The 7,103-nt window shown below is 32.7% G+C and overlaps 1 long non-coding RNA gene across 2 annotated transcripts; it reads left to right on the top strand.

The window, feature by feature from the left end:
* Positions 1-2,189, top strand: LOC133803882 (uncharacterized). 2 transcript variants are annotated; one of them, XR_009878187.1, is made up of 2 exons: positions 1-1,141; positions 1,355-2,189. It is a non-coding gene; the product is annotated as an uncharacterized LOC133803882 (long non-coding RNA). The 2 variants fall into 2 exon arrangements; XR_009878186.1 differs by having other exon boundaries at positions 1,231-2,189.
* Positions 2,190-7,103: the final 4,914 nt, after the last annotated feature.

The raw sequence follows: 7,103 nt of genomic DNA, 5'->3' as shown, positions 1-7,103 counted from the left end.
ATCTTTTTTCGTCACTTTTATCTGTGTCCAATCTTGTATTTACTGTTTTATTATAACAAAATTGTATACTTTCTCTAATTACATATGTCTATTTAAGTAATTTTATTTGTTTTGTTTTGGACTGTTGTGTGTTTTTTTTTGCAAACTTTTTCCTCAGCCCGTATCTTTTCTCTCCCCACATTACCCGTCATTTTCCTCTCTCTCTCTCTCCCTCTCCTCCGTATATTATTACCTCAATATGCTATGGAATGGGCATTGGCTTCTTCTGTTCTGGGAGGCGATTGAAGACGACCTCTTCATGCCACTAAGGCTGCTCTAACGTCATGGGTGGTGGGTTATTCGCTATAACTTGTTTGCAGTTTGGGTAGCCATAACTTAAATTGAAGGTTGGGTATTTGTGAATTATCATAAAGAATTGTCGTTATATTTTTTTAGTTAATGTGTAGGTTGAAAAATATTTATTGTGGGCTATTCTAACTTTGTTTTAGAACTATTGATTATATTCTGAAGGGCCCCATGTTCGACAATTCTAAGTGCAAATTGTTTAAGGAAATGAAATTGTTTCCATAATAATTTGGTTGAGCTGTGGTCATTGTTGGACTTTATTCTGCCTGGTACTTTCTCATCCCATGAAGAATTTGAATCATTGTTAGCATGCTTATAAATTATTATTTGTTTTAAAGTTCGCCTTAATATGATATTGAGTCAATAGAAGTAAGATTCCCATGCAACACCAATATGTATTGTGGATATGAGTTACGCATGTATAGACTTTTGCTGGTTGAGATCTGTATTGCTAGGTAGCAGGTTATGGTGGTGTGACGCTTTCTGCATTGACCAAGAGTGTTTACTTAATAAAAACCTCATCCTTAGGTTTCATCTATTCTGGAAAATTCAAAGGTCAGGAAGGGCAGGAAGAGTAAAGAAGGGCTGAAGTATGAATTATCATATTACTATTGTTACAAGTGTCTTGGGTTTTATTACACACTTGTCCTGCATATGTAATAATTAGTACTGGCAATACAAGTATCTGGGTGCGGGCTTTTGATCTTGAGGCTATGACAGAGTTTCAGCATAATTTTTCAGGATCATCTGTTCAATATGACATAAGAAAGTTATTTATCTAAAGAGAGGCAAATTGGTATAATTTCATTTTTTTATGTGAGAATCTGTTCATAGGCATTTTATAATGGACAATAACCAGAGTGTTTTCTATGCTCAAAATTTTAGGTTGTAATAAATATGGAAAGCTTAACAATTTGGTTGTTCAACTTTGGAAGAACTGCAACCATCTTCACCTTATAAAGGCAGTATTTGATGGCTCACGCATATTTTTTTGGTGTACTCTTGGCAGACTTGTACCTACCCATTGAGCAGATAGTTGAGCAGTGTGTCGAGTTTCGTTTTTTGGATCGACTGTTGGTCAAGCTATTTGCTCGAAAACACAAGGTGCATTGCAGTTTATCTATTTGTATTATTTATTAGTTAATGAACTAGCATAATCTCTTCTTCATTTTTCTTCCTTTTTTTCTTGTCTTGATCTTCTCTCAGTGGACTAAGATTTTGGATATAATGGATTATTAGTTTAGTGAAAAAGGGTTCGTTGTTTGTCGAATTGATGGCAGTGTGAACCTTGCTAAAAGGAGAAGGAAGGTTTGTTCCAGCTCACTCAATTTATGGAGAACATGAAGTTGTTTTCATGAATGATGTTTTCTTTTTATTGTTTGATTTTGATGTTGGCATGTTTCAATTTTCTGCTCCAATATTCAATAGATTGTTTCTTCTAACCAATTGGGATGCATATAAGTTACTCTTGGTGTTGTCAATTTATGGAAAGCATTTGTCTTCTTTGTTCAGTGCAACTGTTTTTGTAATTTTACTATCAAGATCTACTGCATTTTCATTAACAATTACCAATATTATGTTCTCTATGAGTAAACAGATGCAAGGGTTCAATTACCTGATTAGCGATTTCAGAATTTTCCTTCAAAGCACCGAATACTTCTGATGTTGGAGAGATTTGCTTTATTGGTTTTCATTTTCATACATATATTTAAATTGGCGTATCAATTATTTGCTTGGTGTCATCAAATTAGGAGATTTGGATGTATTTTTCCTTAAATCTGTTCAGATTTCGTTCATGCCATTGATTGACTATCTTAATTTGATCTCTTCCTTTTTCTTGCCTATTTATTGGGGCTACGTTTATGATGCACAAAGGAATACACATGCATTGTATTGCATAATACGAATAATACAGCAGAAACTATAGTTTTCTATTGTGTTTAATTTATTATTTCCATGACACTATTTTGAAATTTTCTATTCAATTCATGAAGCTCGTCACTCACATATTTCAGAGGGCATAAGGTGACTGTCATTAAGATACGAAGTACTACTTCCCATCTTAGCTAAGCTATGACGTGAAAACTCAGTGAGGGCATAAAACAAGTAGTTTGCCACAATATGTCGTGTGCCAAATATTTGATAAATTTCAACCTAAATAAGATGATTCTCACATTTCAAAAATTGATACTGACAATCCTTTACTGACATGTTTTTCCTGCAATGAGAATAGAGCCTTCCCATTTCAAAACATTATAGGAAGCTTAATAGTCACACGATAGCTGGATTTCAGAATAATAACAAGTTCCAAACATTCCTTCCGAAAGAACATTTTACGCACCCAGGAATTTTGCTCAATAATTAACACTAAAATGTATATAAATTTGATCTCAGCCTCTTCTTTGTACTTTCAATAAATTTGCTATAGTTGCATCTCTTCTCTGTCTATAATATATTTATGCTTTATATATAGTTCAGGGACAACTTCTTTATAACTAATCATTTGTATTGACATGTTATTCTCAATGCACATGTAATCTATAATACAAAGCAATTGGACAAAAGAAAAAGGACAATAATCTATAATACAAAGCAATGATATGATAAAACTCCTTCAAACATCCACTTGTCATAGAATGTATATTAAAATATCAAGTGTTTTGTTCTTAGCTTGTGAGTATGACCAATTTTGGTGGTCATTCTTACAAATATAGTACTCAAGTTCTCGTAACAGATATTTTTATTCATAGGGCTTCACTATGCACTTAACAGCATCGCCAGCTGTCCACCTTCATCCCCGCTCATTATCTTTACACTCCTCTCTTTTGCCTTGTTAGAGTAAGTCCATTTGAATGCCTGAAAAAGAAAAAGAATTTGGAGTTAATTTCTTCAAGACATATTATAGGACTTTCATATGGGTTATTTATTTTTCAAATCATTTAAGTTGTTCCACAATAAAGTAAAATCTTGTGACAAGTTTTCTTTTTCCCAACTCAGAAAACACTCTCTACTCAAATATAGTAAGATGGAAGTTGACGTGGACAGAGCTTCACTAAAAATTCTTGAAATTGCTAATACACTTAGATTTGGAGGGGGAAGAAGAAGTTAAATAGTTAATAAATAATGTATCATTTGCAAAGCCTGAAAACTCAGCTAAAACTGAGCGTTGAAATATAATATAATATTGATAGTCAATACAAATAAACAGGATACTTAAGTAATGTGACTCCTTATCTTTTGGAATGCTATTTTTTTTCTTTCCTCTCTAGCAAGCTTCTGTTAGGAACCCAAGAGTCAGCAAATAGACATTAAACATTAATAAAGTAGTGGGGATAGTGGGTTATATTTTGTAATCAAGAATAATAAAGGGGAAAGTGGTTTGGGAAGTGTAAGAGTCCATATTGAATATATTTAAATAGGGTTGTGGAGATGGAGAGTACATCCATTGTATGAATTTGAGATTAGGAGTAGTAACTCTTTGGGGAGAGTGGTGGTCTCTCGAATACCTCTGGGTTTATTAGCTATACTATGCTATTTATTTGGTCATTGTTCTTGTAGTGTTGTATGTGTTGTGTGTGAATCTATTTGGGACCTAACAGCTTCCTCTCCACTGCTTAATTTTTTGCACCTTATATCTTTCTCTTGCCACCTCATCATTTTTATCATTATCTAAATTTTTTCTGTGATTCATACACTGACTACTATTTGTCTTTCATGTTGTATATTCTTTGAGAAGATGAAAAAGTAGATTAGTTATCATTTTATAAATTTAAGTCGGTAACTTTTAGGGCGGTAGTAATTGATATTTAATAGGAGAACCCTGATGCTGTATACAGACACAAATCAAAAGGTTTTTCATTTTCTTTCATGATCTTAAATTCACCAAATAATTTAGCTTTAGTTCCTGTGCATATAAAATGTTTGCAGAAATGTGTCTATTCTTCCATCATCTCTATGTCTATGTTGAATTTTATTTGTATCTTACTTCTATAAGTACTATGTTTACAATCAAACTTTTACATTTATATACTAATTAATTTATAAAATCATTTTGCCATGAAAAAGTTTTGTAACCGTGATCTTTTTATATATATATATATTTTGTCGAGTTGAAGGGGAATTTCATCTTTACCACAAAATCACTTTATGGATTTTAAAAGAGCATCCATATGACATTAATGGTAGGTTGGCATCAATACAAAAATTTGGATTCATGTATATATTTGTACAATATGAAATAGAGAATATATTTCAAGTGCAAGGAACCAACACCCTATTCGCTGTGCACCTCTTACTCACAAAATGAGTACAATCGTACTCATAGTCAGCTCTTCCTCTAAACGCTCTAACTCCTACGGTGAACCTTGCTTATATGAATAAGTAGTACACTTAAGTCTCATCTTCATTACTATCACAAATTCATAGAAAAAATATCCTCTTTTGAAAGTTTTTGCTTATCTTTGCAACTAACCTTGGAAGCTTTGTCCTTCCTCTTAAACAAAAACATAATAATAAAGCCTTTAATTGTTGTGTCTATATATATACATTTTGTCCCTATATATTCTTTTTGTTAACTGCATATGTATATCTTACTTTGAAAGTCCCCATTTAAAAAAAAAAAACAATAATGCTAATAATATTAACCCCATGTAATATCTTCTTAATAATTATTCTGGTATTCATAATTTCATTGAATCTTCATGTTTAGATTGTTTAACATTAAAATAATGTTAATTATTATTCTTTCATTACATCAGCGTTAATCCTGAACAACTATGACGTACAAGTTCATTTTCCTGCCCAAAAAGGTCTTCAATAGGTAATGTATTCAATTCATTTTTTTTAATTTAATAAATTATATTGTTAATTTTGGCATATATACTACAAGAAAAAACATTTTTCATGTCCTTAGAAAAATGATGCTATTTTATTTTTGACTTAGTATCCCCATTAACACTGAAGTTAACAACATTTTAACTATTGGTTTTGACATTACTAAACCACTGCCCAGTAAATATGCCAGTAGTCTATTCATTCCTTTCATCGAATTCCAAACAAATAAATTTAATATCATAATGCCTTGCTACACCACTTATTTAAATACACCTTTAATGAGCCAAAAAAAAAAAAAAAAAAACTCAAATCTAAATAATTTCCTACTCCAAAATAAACTTCTGATTGTATTTCTTTCAACGTTTTACCTCTTCCTCCCACCAGGACCAATATTTTGTTCAATTTGTAGTTATTTCTTTCACTAGGGCCACTACAAAAGAAATGGATTCTCTTTTGAAGAAGAAAAATTGGTATTCAAATTTATCTCCGCAAAAAAAAAAAAAAAGATGCCATAAAAAAGAGAAGGGAGATGTACATTGAAAGAAACAAGGTTGTGATGCCTGTGGATGGAGGAATTTGCTTCAACTCTACCAACACTTTTGAAATCGGTTAGTCAGTAATTTGGTTTTGAAAACATTTTGGAGAACTTTGCATAAAAATCTACAAATTCGTTTTAGGATCTTCTTCCACCGCCTCGATGACCAACTATATTGAATGTGGATGACAACCACATGTTCCGCTCAAGAAGAAAGGCACCACATCCGCATTAACAAATATTCCTCTTAGGCAACATTTTTTACCAATGGAATCACCTTTGCATACACTGTCACGCAAAAAGATTTTGAAAATATATTCGAACATATAATAACACTTTTGCATTAACATCGTTCAGTGTTAAGTATGATAAAGAGTTATGCAAGAGAAATAAAGGAATATATACATTTCGAATTCAAGGACAAGTGTATCATTTCATAAATGAATTGTTGCCATAAGATAATCACCCTTCTTATTCAACTTTAATTTTACGACACAAAGCATGAACTCCAACATCGAATGTGTAATTCATCAAAAATGAAATTGTATATATTGAAAAAATTAATTGAGATATTATCGTTCAACCCTTAGTGTCGCTTCTTTAGAAATCTAAGAGAATTGTCTGCTTTAGATAACTGTAAAATCCTCATTCGATCAAACACTCACATAGATCAACGAGTTTACAATGCTCCTTCAATTTCTCAAGTTGCGGCAATGTGGAACGATGACGATTCCTTTGCTAAGCATAAAAATCGAGATATTATTGTTCAAAGCTGTAACGCCTTACTACCCAGGGACCGTTACGTTGTGCATTTTAAACAGTGCTAAACTCGCTAACCGAGCCATTTGGTCATAATCGTGTAACTAAGTGTGATTAACGATTTAGGGTTAAAATTTTTGGTCAAAGATTCAATGTTTCACTAAAACGTTTACGGTATACATTGGGATCCCAAAATATAATTTAAAGGTTAACTACAATAAAATATTTACAACCAGCCGACCTAAGCGGAAAAATAGGGTTTAATCATAGTTCCTCTTTAAACCCTCGGCCGTGGTGGTCGAGCAGCGCATATGTACACATTGTCACCTAAGCTCTCCAACTCAAGGATGATCCATCTTTCTTTTGCCTTTACCTGCACCACGTAGCACCCGTGAGCCGAAGCCCAGCAAGAAAACTCAATAAGCTCATGAACATGTAATAGCATGTTACCAAATCATAATAGGCACGCCAAGCAACAATAACCCTATTCATGCATGCAAATAAGTCCAAATAATTGTTGTGGGCCCTGCCCTTTGTATAGATGATTTATAGGCCCTGCCCTTTGTATTGATGGCTTTCAAGTCATAATGAGAATAGATGGCTAATGTGTCCATCTAAATTAAGTGACTCA

This window comes from Humulus lupulus, chromosome X, assembly GCF_963169125.1.
Source record: "Humulus lupulus chromosome X, drHumLupu1.1, whole genome shotgun sequence".
Taxonomy (NCBI): Eukaryota; Viridiplantae; Streptophyta; class Magnoliopsida; order Rosales; family Cannabaceae; genus Humulus; species Humulus lupulus.
This window is presented reverse-complemented; position numbering and strand designations above follow the sequence as displayed.